We start from the raw sequence: 19,324 nt of genomic DNA, 5'->3' as shown, positions 1-19,324 counted from the left end.
GCAAAAACAAAAAGGAAAAAGAAAACTTCTTAACTTTTTTTTTCTTTTGTCGATGGATATCACTACTTAAAAGACAGAACTCTTAGGGTGATAGCAATTTAAGATAGGACAGTCCAATTCAAAACACACCAAAAAGATAACAGATTTAGTGAAACTGACATATGTTAGTGATTATGCAATCCTTCATTTCCCACAGATTTCTTTTTATAGGAAACTTTGGAAAATCCCAGAAGAACTGACCGAGTCATTTAAACCACAACAGGTTTCTTTCAACATCAAAACCCTGAGTAGGAGTGGGCGAGGCATAATTTAGCTTTTTCTTTTTTTCCTCAAGGACAGGGACAGCCTGGTTCTGACTGTAGAGATCTGACTTCCTTCTCAAACTGAGGAGTCCTAAAAAGATCCAAGCCGAGGAAACATATTTTCTCCATGACATGAGAAAGGGCTGCGGAGATCCAAATGAAAACGGACATTTCGCTTGAGTGACTGTTCGTATCCCACCTTGGCTTTGGGCCTAATTCAACAGGCACTTAGGTGGCTGAAGAGGGAAAATTTTGTTAAAGTGAATCCAGCTCTGCGTTGGACACAGAGCCTTTTGACAGGAGGCCGAGTTCCTTGTGCTAGCTGGCAAAACTAGCACATTTCTCTTCCAGTTGTTGCAGGGGTTTGAAAATACCTCATTTCCTGGCAACAGTTTTCTTTCTGCAGGAGATAAAGGAAAGGAGTCTCCCATCTCCACCATGGAACACTTCTATCGTTTCGGAAACTGTTGTTTCAACCGGCTGGATGGCTTGAACACTCACTCTGGCTCTCCACGGGCCTCTTGACAGCTGGCTGATGAGCAAACAGTCTCAGCAAAGGACTCCCTTTTCTGATTGTCGATGTCAGTGGGAGTCTGTGGGCTGTCATCAGGAAGTTCATCTTACATGTATGACCATGTGGGCTGTGTGTGTTCAAATATGTGTGTATAAGGTATGGGCAGAGTGCCTAGTTTGAAGCTTGCGTGCATACTCAATCGACTGAGAAAGTCAGAGCTGAATGAAGGTGGCACTCACTCCTTTGCTGCTCCCTAGGAAGTGATGTGAAATCTTTAGTGACAGGCAGCTTATTATATTGATGAAGGCTGTGTTAATCACAAATAGACAACCTACCCTGGTGGCAAAATGAATTAACAAAATCGTCCTCGGTGACGTTATAGGAAAGTAAGTTGAGAGCTTTAAGATGTCGTATCTGTACTTTGGAATAGGTTTTAGGTTTGTATATAGCTAAGATGCTGAAGTTTAAGACAAGATGTCCTAGTGAGTTGAAACAAACCAGAGTCATTTGAGATGAGGAAAACTCAGTTGAGAAAATACCCATAGCAGATTGGTCTGTAGGGCACTTTCTCCACTAATGATCAATGTAGGAGGGCCCACCCATCTTTCTAGGCGGTTCAGCCTGGGTAGGAGGTCTTGGACTGCATAAGAAAGCAGGCTGAGCAAGGCATGGGGATTAAGCCATAAACAGTGTTCTTCCATAGCTTCTGTTCAGTTCCCACCTTCGGGTCCTGCCTTATGTTCCTACCCTAACTTCCCACAGTGAGGGAGTGGGACTTGTGAGTTTTAAGGTGAAATGGACCGTTTCCTTCTCATGTTGCTTTAAGCTATGGTGTTTCATCATAGCAATAGAAACACCAACTAAGACAGAAACTAGTACCAGGTTCATGAGCACAACATTGCCATGACAGACCTGACCAGGTTTTGGCAAGTGTTGTGGAAGGACTTTGGACCTTTGTGCTGGAACAGCCACTGAACGTTCAGAGTTTAATAAACTGTTGTGGGAATTTAGAAGCTAATTTGGAGAGCCGTGCAGGGGATGAGGGCCTGGCTGTGAGGTTTCAAATAGAAGTTTGAGAATCCCTTAAAGACTCTATGGGACCATCTGATATTTTGAAGTAAGAATTACTAAAGTGAACTGGGCAATGGTGGTATATACATTTAATCCAAGCACTCATGGAAGCAGAGGCAGGCAAATCTCTGTGAGTTCGAGGTCAGCATGGTCTACAAGGTGAGTTCCAGAACAGTCAGAGATACAAAGAGAATCCCTGTCTCAATAATAATAATAATAATAATAATAATAATAATAATAATTACTAAAGTGAAACTTTTGCTTTGCTGGGGAAATTGCTACTGATCAGTTGAGACTGTAAGACTGATCAGCTGTAAAATGAGATCAGATTTAAGGAACAATCTTCCATCAAGTATTTCTTCAGGGTTAGCTCTCAGAGGCTGGAGTACAGAGGTAACCAACGTCAAACATTGTGCTAGTGGCTGAGTTTGGTGTTGTATAAAAGACTCACAGGTGATTCTGGCATGAAGGTTCATGCAGACCAGCTAAGGCTGGGCACTGTTCCACGCTAGGAGAGGCTGTTAGTGAAGGTGCAGCTTAGGTTGCAGCCGAAGCTCCAGGACTGGAGGGGTCATGAAGAGAACCTGAGGCCTGTGACAGTGTCGGGTCCACGAACATAGTCCAGTAAAGGCTATTTTTGAAGATGCAGCCCAGGAGAAGCAGAAACCCTGGCCTTTTGGAGATGTTAGTAGCATGGAACACCACTGAAGAAAGCAGGAGGTGTGGAGTGGGCCGGACCTGAGCCTATGAGAGAAACTGCATTGGTGATGGCAGAACCAGAGAAGTGGATCTGCTCAGGTCTTTTGGGCCTCAGTAGATCTAAGTCCCAGAAGTGTCAGTGATGTCTACACTGTTGGACTTTGGTTTTGCTTTGCTTTGAACGTATCTTTGCCCTTGTTCTTTCCTCTTGAAATGAGAAACTATGTAATTTAATTTTGATTTCACATGATCTCACAGTTGAGAGGCTATGAGTGTAAAAAATTGGATATTTTAAAGAAACTGAGCTTTTAAAGTGTTTGATTTTTTTTTATTCTATGTGTTTTTTCCTTAGATCTTTCATTTTTTAATTTTTTAAATTTTTTTAAAGAAAGCAAACTATCTTTTAAAAAAATTTAAAAAGCAATCCCAGTTCTCACTCCCTCCCCTCTTTCCATTCCCTCTACCCCCACCCCCCACCCACTCCTCAGAGAGGGTAAGGCACATTGCTTTGGGGAAGGTCTAAGACCCTCCCTACTATATCTAGGCTGAGTAAGATATGCATCAAAGACAATAGGTTCTCAAAAAGCCAGGATAAGCAGTAGGGATAAATCCTGGTGCTACTCTCTGTGGCCCTGCAGTCTGTCCAAGCCTTACAATGATCACCCATATTCAGAGGGTCTAGTTTGGTCCTATGCTGGTTCCTTCCCTATTTGATTGGAGTTGGTGAGCTCCCATTAGCTCAGGTAAACTGTTTCAGTGAGTATCTCCATTATGATCTTGAACTCTTTGCTCATATTCTCACTCCTTCCACTCTTCAATTGGACTTTGGGAGCTCAGTTCAGTTCTCCACTGAGGGTCTCTGCCTCTGTTTCCATCTGTTGCTCGATGAAGGTTCTTTGGTGACATTTAAGATATTCATCAATCTGACTACAGGCCAAGGCCAGTTTGGGCACCCACTCCTCTGTTGCTTAGGATCTTAGCTGGGGTCATCTTTGTGTACTCCTGGAAATTTCTCTAGTGTCAGGTTTCTTTCTAGTGCCATGATGGCTCTTTCATTCAAAGTATCTCTTTTTTTGCTCTCACCTCTGTCCTTCCTACATCTTAACTATCCTGTTCCCTCAAGTTCCCATCCTCCTCTCCTTCTGCCTTTCTCTTCCCCTACTATGCACCCTTCTCTCCCCACTCCCATGATCCCAGTTTTGTCAGACAATCTTACCAGTAACACAGACACTGAGAGCAACAATAAATAAATGGGACCTTCTGAAACCGAGAAGCTTCTGTAAAGCAAAGGACACATTCAATAAGACAAAAAGGCAGTTAACTTAATGGGAAAAGATCTTTACCAACCCCAATTCAGACAGAGGACTGATCTCCAAAATATATAAAGAATTCTGTTGTAGGAAGGAGGCCATTTGTTGGTTCCTGGCCGCTTATCCCTGAAATAATCATACAGAAACTACATTAATTAAATCACTGTTTGGCCCATTAGCTCTAGCTTTTATTGGCTAACTCTTACATTTTAATTTAAGCAATTTCTATTAATCTGTGGAGAACTCAAGAAGTTAGACATCAAAATTCCAAAGAATCTAGTTAAAAATGGGGTACAGAACTAAACACAGAATTTTCAACAGAAGAATCTCAAATGACCAAAAGACACTTAAGGAAATGTTTAACATTCTTAACCATCAGAGAAATGCAAATAAATGACTAGGAGATACCATCTTACACCAGTCAGAATTGTTAAAATCAAAAACACCAATGATAGCTTATACTGGAGAGGATCTGGAGTAAGGGGAACACTCCTCCATTGTTGGTAGGAATGCAAACTTGTAAAATCACTCTTAACGTCAGTACGGCAATTTCTCAGAAAATTGGGAACCAACCTACCTTAGTACCCAGCAATACCACTCTTTTGCATATACCCAAAGAATGTTCAATCAAACTAGAAGAATATTTGTTCAACCATGATCATAGCAGCATTATTTGTAATAGCCAGAACCTGGAAACAACCTAGATGCCCCCTCAATCAAAGAATGGATAAAGAAAATGTGATACATTTACACAATGAAGTACTACGCAGAAGTGTAAAAAAAGACATCTTGTAATTTGCATGCAAATGGATGGAACTAGAAAAAAAAAACATCCTGAGTAAGGTAAACCAGACACAAAAATATGAGCATGGTATGAACTCACTCATAAGTGGATACTAGTTGTAAACAAAGGTTAATGAGCCTATAGTCTATGACCCTAGAGAAGCTAAGTAACAAGAAAAACATATATAGATCCATCTATGTGTCCTTTATGTCATGAACCTTGATCTCATTCATTTTCTATCCTTTTGCATTCACTCTCTACCCCATACCCCTCCCAAATAAAACAAAATTTAAGAGAAAAAAAGGAAAAAATAAAAAGGGAAACATTAAAAGTCTCATCATGGACACCGCAGTGTGATACAGTGAGTAGTGCAGTAAGCTTTCTTGTCCATATATCTTTACTATCAAGTATTCATTGCAAAAAGTCATTTGTCTGCTTTGAGGTCTCTGATTTCTAGTACACTATTGATGTTGAGCCCTCACTAGGACTCTATGTGGGTAACCTATTGTTGTCCTGTGTTGTGAAGATCCTGTAGTTTTCTGTCTGTGGGTCAGATCCCTTTACATGCCCCACCAGGTCATAAGTAGAGTGGATATTAGTGTAGGCCAAGTCATAACCTTGGGTCTGGGCCTGGGCAGCTATAGGGTTATTTCATCAGATAAAAAATGGTGACATATCTCTCAATGTTTACAACTTCAGGCTGACTCATCCTTACCTGCAGTAATAGGGTTGGCTTAGCTGCTCTTATGACCATAGGACCAGTTCTCCCACCTGCCCTGGAAGTTGATGGGGGCAACTCTCCCCTGTCCATGCCACCACAACACAAACAGAAAATGGAGACAGCTCTCCCATTCTCACAAGTTTTAGTGTGACTTGATGACACCTGTGCTAACAGGGTTGGCTCTATTGTGCTTCCCTGGTGAGGTGCAGGGCCTGCTCTCCCGAGTGTGGTAGCTGGTGGGTCTCAGAGATGGCTTTCGCACTCTTATGACTGCAAAGTCAGCTCTTCCACATGGCCCAGGCATAATTAGTAGTGGGAGAGGGCATCATTTCCATGTCTATGACACCAGAGACAGATGAGGAATGGGGGTATCTATCCCATAATTATAACTTTGGGGCTGTCACACCCACTTATAGGGTTGGCTCTAGTGTGCTGCCTTGGAGAGGTGCAGGGCCTGCTCTCCCAAGTGTTGCAGCTGGAGGGGGTCAGGAACAGCTCTCCTGCTCTTCTGAACACAGGGCCAGCTCTCTTCCTTGCCTCAGGCATTGGTGGGCCATGTGGGGTTGGAGGAAAAGTTTGAATTTTTAAAGACCATGGATCTTTTAAAAGTTGGGATGTTCTTTATGTTTTGATACTGATATTAAGATGAGATCTTGGAGATAAATAACAAAGAAAATGCTATGGTTTGACATTGATATGTTTAATGAGGGATAAAATGTTCTAGGTAGTTTTTTTTTTGCTAACTCGATACAGGTTAAAATTATTTGAGAAAAGGAAATTCAACTGAAAAAAATGCTCACAGTTGACTCATCTGTGGGCAAACCAGTGGGGCATTTTATTGATTAATGACTGATGTGGAAGGACCCCTCATTATGCATGGTGGCATGCTTGGGCAGGCGGTCCTGGGGTGTATAAGAAAACAGGCTGAGCAAGCCATGGGGATAAAGTCATAAGCAATGTTCATCTATGGCTTCTGCTTCAGTTTCTGTCTCCAGGTTTCTACCTTGAGTTCCTTCCCTGACTTTCTTCAATGATAGATATGACCTGAGAGTCTTATTTACCTAGGTGAAGTTAATTCTTTCTTCCCCAAATTGCTTTAGCAATGGTGTTTTATTACAGTTATATAAACCACAACTCAGATACAAGATAGAGAAATCATAGACAGGACAGAAGACTAAGAGACTTCCCAACTCTTTGTTTGACCTTCTTGTCACGGTTATTATTTTTTATTAATTTTTATTGAGTTCTACATTTTTCTCTGCTCTTCTCTCTGCCTCTCCCCTCCCTTTCAACCCTTTCCCAAGGTCCTCATGCTGCCAATTTACTCAGGAGATCTTGTCTTTTTCTACTTTCTATGTAGAGTAGATCTATGTATATTTCTCTTAGAGTCTTCATGGTTATCTAAGTCTCTGGGATTGTGATTTGTAAGCTGGTTTTCTTTGCTTTATGTTTAAAATCCACTTATGAATGAATGCATGTGATAATTGTCTTTCTGGGTCTGGGTTACCTCACTCAAAATGATGTTTTCTAGCTCCATCCATTTTCCTACAAAATTCAAGATGTTGTTATTTTTTTCTGCTATGTAGTACTCCATTGTATAAATATACCACATTTTCCTTGTCCGTTCTTTGGTTGAGGGGAATTTAGGTTGCTTTCAGATTCTGGCTATGACAAACATGCTGCTATGAACATAGTTGAACACATGTCCTTGTGACATGATTGAGCATCCTTTGAATATATACACAAGAGTGGTATTACTGGGTCCTGAGGAAGGTTGTTTTCTAATTTTTTGTGAAATTGCCACACTGACACCTGAAGGGGCTGTACCAGCTTGCATTCCCACCAGCAATGCAGGAGTGTTCCCTTTACCCCACAACCTCTCCAGCATAAGTTGTCATCAGTGTTTTTGATCTTGGGCATTCTTACAAATAATCAGAACAAGTCTTAAGCCAAAGCCTGATTCAGTTTAATTATTACACTAAATTATTGATGCTATCTTTTCTTTGTTTGTGTCTATGTCATTGATTTGATATACACTGTATTATGGGGCTGCCATATTGGTGTATGTCAAACAATTTTATATAGAAGTTTTGGGGTAGGGAGGGCTGTTTTGTAGGGCATATCTCCCTGCTTATCTTGTTACCAAAAAAGTTGTTTGCACATCTATCCAATGGAAAACAGACTCTTATTTGTGCTGCCTAACTGGTCTTGTGAGTTCAAACTAGTTGAGATGACATTAGCAGTGGTCATAGATTTTTTGAACTATGTCTGGCCTGCATGGATATACAGAAAGAGTTCTTGTTTTCATCTTGTTGCTGTTTATGCATCAGACTTTTACCATGGGTGGCTGAATTTAAAACTACTTAATAAAAAAATGCTGTTGATAGAGGTTTCTGTCCCACCCCTTCCTATAGTAATTCAGTCCCAAAGAAACACAGGGGCCTACATTAATTTTAAACTGGTTGGCCAATTAGCTTGGACTTTCTTGTTAGCTAACTCTTAAATCTTATGTTAACTCATACTTCTTTTCTGTGTTAGTCATGTAGCTTAGTACCTTTATCAGTGAGGCATTCTCTTCTTGCTTCCTCTGCATCTGGTTAATGACTGCAGACTGAGCCTTTTGTTTTCCCAGAATTCTCCTGTTCTGGTCACCCTGCCTATACTTCCTGCCTGGCTACTGGCCAATCAGCATTTTATTAAACCAATACAAGTGACAAATCTTTACAGGGTACAAGACCATTGGCCCACAGCAAGTTTCAAGAAAAAAAAATGCTTTTCAATGCAGTGCACAGGGTTTCTTTAATAGGATATTCTTCTGTGCTCATTGTAAAATGTTGTACAAATTCAATAAATATTTGTTGACTGAATTAATAAATGCATAATGCTTTTGGAACACTTTCTTAATGGTATAGAATTATATATAGTTAGAATTGGTAGTTATATTTAAATAATTCATGTGGATAGTTCCTTAAATGGTATGATAAAATGAGAGCTGTTGAAGCATAAGAATAGATTTATTATCTTTTAAACTTTCCTACCAACGAGTAAATCTCATATTGCAAATATTAACTGTGACAATGTCATACAGTATCTACCTGATATCACAACCTTCTCAGGATTCAGACAGTGAACATTTCTAATCCTAAGTAGGGACTATTTAAGGTAATGAGTTCTGAATAATATTTATTAACTATATTTTAATGATCAATCCTTTTTTATTAAAAACATTAAAATCTTTTAGGAGTCACTTCATAAATATGGCTTTAATTTTTTTACTATATTCATGGGCTACTGCTTTCTTAAGAAAAGAGATTAAGTGATGCAGGTTTAGAGAAACAAATTACTGTGCTAATCTCCCCGTGTTTTTCTTCTTGATATGACCATTGATGCCTAATTGGAGCAGTGCGGATCTCATTGCAGTAGGCTTTTCATTACTGTGTTACTGAATTATTTGCTAGGGATTGGAAGTCTGGTGCTAAAGGGAGACAACCCAGAAATAGACCCACTCTTCCAAAGTAGTTTAGAGAGACATGGTGTTACACAAAGGTAGCAATTGTAGACATATTCTCAGAATTCCCAGGTTATAGATCTGTGTTTCTCTGTGGCTTGTACTGTCGAATAGCCAGGAACAACGTGGCTATCCTAGTCTAGAGTACAAATGTGTTTAGTTGAACCTTGATGATTTCTCCCAATTAAGTGGCATTACTTGGGCAGGTTTCTGGCTTCACTTCATAAGGTGGGATCTAGGAAAGCTAACATTCCTGTCTCTCGTGGTGATAATCTGCTTATGCTGGATTGAACTATTTTCTTAGATGAGGCAGGTATGTTTCAATTAGCCATGCTCTGCTGCCATTCCAGATTCCTTCACACACCTCTCTACACATTGCTTACATGGCCAGCATAGATCTCTGTCTTTTGTAACCTTTTGTCACAGTACTGAAGCCTTTACTGATGCCTCCTTCTGCTACAAGGATGTTTTATAACCCGTCTCAACATTTTCTCCTACAATGTGCTAGGAAATATAATAAAGTCTCAGTGGGTTTCTAAAATATTTCTGAATCCTAAGTATAACAACCTACCTGCATTTTATCTCTTCTGTTTTTAAGGAAATATGACAAGGCCTCCTAACCAGACTTTCTAGCTACAGTCTTTGTTGCTTTTCCTATATTTTAATCTCTTGGTACATTTACTAGTTCCAAGAATTTTCCTCTGTCACTGTGCAACTGTCTGTAAGTCATACTGAATACCTCACACAGCTCTGTATGAATGTAGGGTAGTTGTTTTTTAATGTCACGGAGCCAGGCTAAGCGCTAATAGACAGTAGATATGTTACTGTTTCTAGTACTCATGACTTTCCTGCTCTTTACCATTTATTATTTAGACAATTTTCTAAACAAAAAAGTGGAAATCATTTATTGAATTAAAATGGGATTCATATTACATATAATAAGTCAAATATTTCCTCATTCATGCATTTAGGAGGAATTATTTCCAATAAATACCGACATAAAAATGTGCTTGCCTCAAATTTCTATTGCTATATATGTTTCTTCTTACTCCACTGAGCCAATATTTTCCTCTTTCAGTTTCTCTATTAACTTTAATTAGACTCATGAGTTTGCTGGCCAGGTGGGTTTTCCCTAAACACTCACAACTAGGCTTTCTAGGCTAGCAATAGAATTAAGTTAAGCTGCAATTTTGAGGCAGAATCAAACATTATAAGATGTAGAAGGTTCCAGGGCCACCACAACTCATTCTATACACCAAGGACTTCAGCAGACAGCACTTTAGTAAGCCAGGCTACACATGTTTTAGGGACTACTATGGATCCATTTTCAAAAGCAATATTCCACAGCTGGAAGATCTCTGAGGAAAAGTCCCTTCGCGCGAAACACGTTAGGTCCATATGGTATAAGGAATACCATCCTGAGTGACCCATTCTCTGTTTTAATGTGACGTATCAGCAACAGAGAATTTTGCAATTGTACTGTCATAATAGACTAGTAAGTTTAGTCCAGTTTGACACTTGGTTTTGTTTTGTGTCTTCTAGGAAGTATAAACCTGCCTACATCATGTGTATCCTTTAGGGTATTAACATGTATCTCTTGTGTAGTTTTCTTACGAAGTCTTTTAAAACGTACAGAACAAAGCTGAAAATCTTCCCTCTGTCCTACGGGGCATTAGATCAGCTCAGGTACTGGCTGCTGGTTTAATAAAAGGATAGGATTTCCATTGACTTCAGGCAGGCTTAATGTATTGTTCTCGGAGTGAGACAGTCAGAATGAGTCAGGAGCCAAAGAATACACTTTATAGACACAAATAATCGTAAATTCAGAATGTCACCTTTAGGCAGAGACATTTTTATTATTGTTAGTGGAGCTGCTGAGTAGGTTTGATGTTTTATTCTCTGGAGGACTCAATGTTCCCGAGTCCTGGAGCCCTGTCTTTATCAGGCTCACAAGGAGGGAGCCCAGCCAAACTTGCTTCCTATACTTCTCTATGATTGATAGCAGATGGCATGCTTTAAAATAAACCTATCCATTAGCAGTCCTCAGTGTTTTTACTCAAGGCATTTACAACTGTCTCGAGCAGGAAACACATTCACTCCACAAGCAAGCTTCAGTCCACAACAGCTGTACAGGTGCAAATCTCTCATTAACTCTTAAACAGTGGTGAAATAAACAATGGCTCTCTCTTACCCTGTGTAGAGGTGTATACTCCAGAGCACTTGCGGATTCACTCTCCTTCACAACCGAGGAGTTTTATCGAGACACAGCTATATCATGCACAATTATAGTATGCTTGTCCTCAGAACGTAGGTGTCATGTGGATATTGTAGTTTAAAAGTTTGTGTCTATGTACACAGATTTATTAGTACAGTACCAGTATTACAGGACCATATCTGAAGGCTTAAAAAAAAGACTCAGAAAATGTCCCTGGCAGTTTTCAAGTGTCTGGTTTCCTGTGCCTAAACTTGATGTGTCCTGAGATGTTGGATTTAAGCTAACAACTTAATTTTAGACAGAGCATTGAATTCTTATCCTATTGATAGATAATGTCATTTTTATAATTATCTTTAATTCATGTTTTATCTAGGGGAAAAGAATGGCCTCTGGATTTTGGGATGTGTTCAAGGGAGGAAAGAAATCCTGTGGTTTAATCAGTTATTCCTATTGACTTTATTTTAAATACTGTTCTAGGAAGCTACTAAAATGAGGTCCTTCAATCTTACCAAAAAGCTTGAAGAAATTATTAATGTCCTGGGTTTTACAAATGAGAACACCACTGTGCTCTCTTTGTTATGATATAAAATGGTTCCTTAACCCAGGAGGTTTTATGACTATGATACTTTGATGACTTTCTGTCTCAAAAATCTTTGTTTCTTAGTTTATAATCTAAGTTTGGGCCCACAATTGTACCTGCCTAATATCATTATTATGATGATAGGGAAATATAGTGTCTGCCTAGTGCTTGGACCTGCACCTGAACTCAATAAGTTGATGTAGCTTTAATTTTGAGTGCTGTCACCATCACTAGTAAATCTATTAGAGTGACATTAAACACCTGAGCTCGATTGGTCCTCTCTGCTTTCCCTCTATGTCTGGGACTCTATGCTTTGAAAATGTTTTAATGTCCAAGCAAATCAATTCATTTGTTTTTATTTCACACTTTATTAATTAGATGCATGCAGACTTGCCAATCAGAGGCAGTCAACAGTGTGAGGTAATACCGGTTTTCTCTTGAAATTGCTAAGACTTTGCCCTAAAGCAAAGTAATTTACACTTTACCTTCAGCAGCTTTATTATTGGTGAGTGTGTTATTCCCTTAGGCCTTCTGAATAATGAAAGTGGTTAATGGAGCCCTCATTACAACCTTCCATGGGTCCCCATGGGCCCACGCTGCCATGATAGGTGAACCTGAGCCAAAATATCTCTTCAGTGGGCATATGGAAAGGCGAAGCAGTAAAAGACATAAAATATGCCCCATGACTACCCTATCCCATGGTATTTTCAAAGAGGATAGTCATGTTTCAAAGAAGATACCAATGACTTTCTTGTGAACAATATAGATGGTTCTGGGAAATACAATGGAAGGATACAAGTATGTACACAGTCCTTTCTACAACCATCTGTATGGGTCTCTAGAATCATGTTTGGGGAAATAATTCTGTGTTCTCTCTCTCTTGCTTTTGTGATCTCTCCTATCTAGTTTTGATTATTGTTACCTTTTCTTTCTGGTTTTTGTTTGTTTGTCTTTTTGACTCTGAATCTCACTATGTGGCTGGCTGGCATTTAACTCAGGGTCCTCTTGAGTAGCAGATTATGGAAGGAAGCGCCACCATATTCAGTGAGACGAATGCTTTTTTCTGTTTTTGAGAATTCATTTAAATAAGTTTTAGAACAAATATATCCAAACACAAGGTAAAGGAAGAAAAATGGCTACAACAACAAAGGGATATTTAAGTGAAAAAAAAATCCTCTTTTAGGAATAGGATATTTTTTATTGATATAGATACAAAATATCAGATGATTGTATTTGCAATGACCTATGGTGGCCAGAAACATTTCATTTGGATTTCTGAGATGTAAATTCATGTTTGGTATGGTTATAGAAGGTAATGCCATGCTGAGTGGATATTCCATAGCTCTTATTGTAAGCTTCAAGGGCATATGGCTCGGAACCTGAGATTACTCAAGGGCATTCTGGTATACAGCTTTAAAGGAGGTTGATGCATTAATGGTTCCTCCACACTTCATTACTAGTTTTAGTATCACAGTAAATGGGATTAAGTTGGGTAGATTTATAAACTCCAAACAGAGAGCAAAATATCTAAGGAAGGGACATTAGGATAAGAAGTAAATGTGAAACCATATATATTCTGCAGAAAGGAATTATTTTGGTAAGAAATAATTCATTTTTTTCAGACAGATATTATGAGCTTGAACAATGTAAGAAGATGCTCACTCATTAAGATTTGGTAGACTGAATTGATTCATGCTAAGATTGCATTACCAACAAAGTAAGCTACGAATTCGTTACATCTATTAGATATGCAGCCTCTTATTTTATTCAATTCCAGATAATCAGCCTTTGGAACATAATGGTGAAAAGAAACAGTGGTGAACTGTGAATCCCTTTGCCTGCTTTCAACAGAGGAAAGGATTCAGTATCTTCTTCCTTTTGGATGAGAACTACAGGTTTTTATTCATCAATAGAAGGCAGAGTATGAAAATCAAGGCTGGAGCTAATGGCATCTGCTTCTTTCCAGCCTATTCCCCTGGCATGACAGGTAGCAATAACAGATTACAGAATCTTTGTACTGCACCAGGGTGAGGCCTCTGCAGTCCCAGTACAATGATCTAGGCAGCTTTTCTGTCAAACTCATTTTACACAGTGAACTTGAAAGGATATTTGGCTAGCTCTGGTAGCCCTTGATGATCACTAGCATTCAAATGTACTGGATCAATAAAGTTTCTATCACTGGGTAGATATCTAGACATGTGGTAAATGAAGAAATAAAGAATTCATACTTTGGTAAGTTCACTGGCTGGCTTTGTGTGTCATTTCACTTTGTGTGTCATCTCAACACAAGCCAGAGTCATTAGAGAAGAAGGAGCCTCGGTTGTGGAAAAGCCTCCATGAGATCCAGCTGTAAAGCATTTTCTTAATTAGTGATCAATGGGGGGTGGTACCAACCCTGGCCTGGTGATCCTGGGTTCTACAGGAAATCAGGCTGGGCAAGCCATGTGGAGCCAACTAGTAAGCAACACCCCACCCCCATGGCCCCTGCATCAGTTCCTGCCTCTAGGATCCTGTCCTGTTTGAGTTCTTGTCCTGACTTTCTTCAGTGATGAACAGCAGTATGGAAGTGTAAGTCAAATAAACCCTTTATTTCCTAAGTTGCTTTTTGTTTTGTCTCAGCAAAAGAAAATCCAACAAAGACCGTTAAGTATCACATAAATTCTGCTGTTTATATTGAATTTAATATCTGTATTCCTTTGATAAAAAAGTCATAGTAGGAAATTTTGACCATTATCCCCACTTGTTCAAGTGTCATCATTATGATTTTAAAATTTCTGAATCTATTTACTTTTTATTAATCACTTGACCGCTTGTACAATCACTTTAAAATAATTCATGCTTCCTTATATCTAGTCTTTTTTCTTTCTTTATACAAAATGTGTTTCTAGGGTTCTTTCCTATAGCCATCCATCTCTTGAAAACTTGATTTTATTCTGCTAAGAATCAGATATTTCTAAGCATAACACATCTGCTCATTGTCTTTTCTCAATTCTGTGTCATTAGAAGCATTGGAATTTGAAGTTCATTTCTTGTTGTAAGCTGTGACTTCATCCTTTTCTATTATTGCTTCTATGTATGAGTGGACTACCATGACTCTCCACTCCTAAATATTAAAGAGCCTTTCAAAATTAAGATACATTCAGTTTATGGACCTTTACAATCAACTATTAATGGAACTATCTAACAAAGCAACCATTTCTTAAACATACATTGAATTAGGCTTCATCCATTCTTTTCTCTTTTCCCCTTTTATTTAAAAAGAAGAGACGCTGAAGAGATGAGTCAACATTACCAATTAGAGTAAGCTATGAATTAGATACATCTATAGAAATGTAGCCTATTATTTCAAGGAATTCCAGGACCCAGGTTCATTAGTTATGACCCATATGAAAGCCCATAATAATGTGTAACTCAAAAGATAAAGGATTTGATAGCCTCCTTATGGCCTCTGTGGTACCAAGCGTATATACATATCTATAAGCCAAAAGCATACACATCAAAATAAATAATCTTTAAAAATTACTGGAGCGGGCAGAGAAAACTGACTAATCTAGTTCAGATTGAATTGTTGTTCCACATTTGAAAAGTACTTTGCATTTGTTTCATGATTTGTGCTTTTTGAGTCCTTTGATCAGTGAATCATTGAGAAAATGTGGCCTTGTGAACAGCATTAGGAGTTATTATTTATTAGACACATGGGCATCCTTTGACTCTGTGATAAACAATGACCACTGGTCCTATCTCCCTATTAGGAAGGTTTCAACACTGTAAAATGGGTGTAATTTTACTAATTTTGTTTGTGTGTTTGTAAAATTGGCCCCGAAGCTATTGCCTTCATCTTTTAAGAGAAAGAAGCCATAAAAGGCATGTACAGCATTAGGTCTGTGCTTCTCACCTGAGTCTTCCTAACAGAGAAAAACAATGACATTGTCTTTTTACCAAAAGAGTAGTGAAATGTTAGCCAAAGATCTAGGTTGGATTTTGTCTTAATTAGGATTACTATCAATGTGATGAAATACCTTGACCAAAAGCAACTTGGGGAGGAAAGGGTTTATTTTGCTATACTTTCACATTACTGTTCATCATCAAAGGAAGTGAAGGAAGTCAGGGCAGGAACCCAAACAGGACAGGAACCAGGAGGCAGTAGCTGATGCAGAGGTCATAGAGGAGTGCTGCTTACCCATTTGCTCCCTATGCCTTCCTCAGCTTGCTTCATGCAAACTGGACCATTCACTTAGGGGTGGCGCCACGCACAAAGGGCTAAATTTTACATCAATAAGAAAAATGTACTGTAGACTATCCCACAGCTGAACCTTTTCAGGGTATTTTTTCAATTGAGGTTCACTCTTCTCTAGCGTGGGTCAAGTTGATGTAAAATTAGCTAGCACAAGCCTGGCGGTGGTGGCGCCAGCACTCGGGTTGCAGAGGCAGGCGGATCTCTGTGAGTTCAAGGCCAACCTAGTCTACAAGAGCTAGTTCCAGGACAGGAACCAAAAGCTACAGAGAAACCATCTCAAAAACAAAAAAAAACAAAAAAAAAACCAAAAAAACCAAAAACAACCTAGCTAGCATAAATTACAAATGTATTTGACATTTCTGTTATTCAGTTAGATTTCTTGGAGTAGTGTTGTTGTATTTTATTGTTTAAGACAATGAAACAAGGAGATTATTAAATACTGAACATGTAAGAAGTTAGCAGTTCTAAGTTATCATCCCCAAAGGCAGTCAAAAATTGTTAATAATTAAAGTGAAACAGAATTTACTTTCCAATAAGTATATTTTTTACTTGTGAGAAATATGAGGAATATATTATCAATAATTAACACATAGTACATTAGATAATATTGTAATTGTTTATGAAATTTGTTTTCTACTCCATATTTTCAGTGGAGCAATCAAAAAAATTAATCTGCCAGGTTTGGCAATGCTGAATATCAGTTTTCGTAAAAGTCAGGTCTAAAGGCTTATGACTACGATTTCCTCATTGAGAAATATCCTTGTGATGATTCCCAGAAAGATTTTTTTTAAAAAAAACCCACCTTAATAATAAACAAAATAGCAGTATAAGTTTTTATGGAACTTTAATTCTCAAAGAATCCCAGAATGCTTATAAACTCTTATTCAAACCATACCCAAAGCCTGCTGATGCACGGTTGCACACTGGAGCCGAAATGTCAGTTGGAGAACTCATTTCTGCCCAAAAGGGTGCGGTCTGCATGACCTAATGGACTCCTTTGGCTCTGAGTTTTGCTCTGCTGTGTAGGTGGAATTCCTGGGCTTTCGTCTTGTGCAAGGCAAGGCTGTATTGTGGTAGAAGGTGGGAAGTGCGGCAGAGGAGAGCGGTGGAGAGAGAGGCTTGGGAAATGGAAGGACAGCGTTCCAGTCTCCAGGTGGTGGTGATTACAACATAGTTAGCAGTGGTCAGAGCTCTTTGCCCTTGGGGTACATTAACTTTCCCAGGTGCTGTTTAAAAGAAGTGGCCCAGATTGCCAAATGAAAAATTCTCTTACGGAATATTTTTATTTGTGCTGGAGGAAAATAGTAACAGATGAGAATGCTTCTCATAGAGAATCACAAGTGGGATGGGGCTGAGATATTTCCCAGTAAAAATTCATTTTACCTTTAAGAAAAGCGTGGATCACGGAAGACCTGTGCTTAGAGCATTGCCACAGGGCAACCTCTGAACTGTCTGGTTTTCTGGGATGCAGTGATTCACCAAGAGCATCTTCTGTGCCTTCTGTTATTGTGCTGGCAGAGAGGGACTATGATCCAAAAGGGCTTCTTCTTCTGATGTTGCAGTCTTTCGTAGGAACATGTTGTCAAAATATTCAGGCTTTCATTTCTTTTATGGACATTTAGTGTCATTTTATGTGCCAGGGATTAAGCAGAGGGTCTGAATACATAGGAGGATATCATAGTGCAGTGAGAAAGCACGTGTGTGCCATGTTCTAATGCATTTAGTGCTCAACCTAAGAAGTAGAAACTGGTTTCTCCTATAGGTATGAGAAAAGAGAGGGAGGGAAAATGAGAGAGAATGAGAGAGAGAGAGAGAGAGAGAGAGAGAGAGGAAGTTGCTGAAGTAAAGCAGAGCTTGAGTGAACTTGTCTACAACTCTTTAAATTGCCAGCTAAACAAACCATACAGTATTATTTCAAAATGAAGTAAATAAGATAAGCTTGATCCCATACACGAATACAGGGGTCACCCAAATTACTCACAGTGTTCACAAAAGATGTATTTAAAGGAAAACAGTATTTCAAACAGACCAGGTTCTAGCCATAGACATTGTACAAACACCCACACCCACAAATATACACACACATGTATGTACACATATATTTGTTTAGAGGGGAAACTGGGCTCCTTTTCCTGAAGAGTGATGTATCAGTCACTGGTGACTACTTTTATAAGCAGGTCATTGTCTGGAATAAAATCAAAGACAATTAGATATAGCCTTAGCCTTTGCTAATTTCGTTGTTTCTGTTGCCTCAAATGACATCTTTCTTCTTTTAAAAGTAGTTATGTTATTAAAAATAGCCTTGACTGGGCTTCGAAGAGAGCCCAACTATTAAAGTGGTAGTGATGTAAACATAATGAACTTACTTTGGTCTCTAGAACCCATGTTAAAAAAAATCCAGATGAGCTGTTACATACTTGTAATTTCATTACTGTAGAAGGAGAGACAGACACTTGCTGGGTCCCAGGCCAAGGAGAGATCCTTTCTCAAAAAAATGAAAGAAAGAAAGAAGAAAGAAAGAAAGAAAGAAAGAAAGAAAGAAAGAAAGAAAGAAAGAAAGAAAGAAAGAAAAGAAAGAAGAAAATAAAAGAAAAAAGAGAAGTGGGATGGAACTTGGGAAACACAACCCAAGGCTGACATCTGGCTTCCACACCCACATCCATGTGCATAAATACATGTTGCACACATACACAAAACAGTCTCTTTCCCTTGGTACATTAGGAGAATAAACTTGAACACTGCTAGTGTCCACTGTTGGGCATGCATCAAGGAAATAGCTGACTCTCACACTAATGCATCATTAGTCATTTTCCCCATGCAACTATTGAATCTAGGCCTTAAACTTTCCTGAGGCTGCTCAAGAGGCTTCCTGCAAACTGTATATTTGGAAGATTTGTGCACTTGCCTTGCAAAGTTATTCAAGGGGGATAGAAAGATGACCCAGTAGTTAGGAGAACCTGGCTTCTCTTTCAGAAACCCACGGTTCTGTTCCAAGCACTCAGGTGACTACATGACAGACCACAGTTTGAGGTGATTGGATGTTTTTTCTGGCCTCCCCAGACACCAGGTATGTATGTGGTGAGCAGACAAAACACTCTTACACATAACATAAAAGTTTTAAAAATTCAAAACTTCTTACCTGCTAAACACACATATGTAAGAGAATAAGAGAGAGGGAGAGAGGGAAAGAGAGGGAGGGAGGGAGGGAGGGGGAACAGATATATGGGACAGACAGATGAGATAACACAGAGACAGACAGACAGACAGACAGACAGACAGAGACTTATGACAGTATAATGTTAAGACAAGCTAGGAGTCAGCAGAGGAATTGGATTCTCAGTGTTGTTGGGGTAGGCTGCTTCTTAGATCCCGACTTCTCAGAC

Source organism: Chionomys nivalis, chromosome 22 (assembly GCF_950005125.1).
Source record: "Chionomys nivalis chromosome 22, mChiNiv1.1, whole genome shotgun sequence".
In the NCBI taxonomy this organism is placed as follows: Eukaryota; Metazoa; Chordata; class Mammalia; order Rodentia; family Cricetidae; genus Chionomys; species Chionomys nivalis.
The sequence above is the reverse complement of the archived record's forward strand: the minus strand, read 5'-3'. Positions refer to the sequence as shown.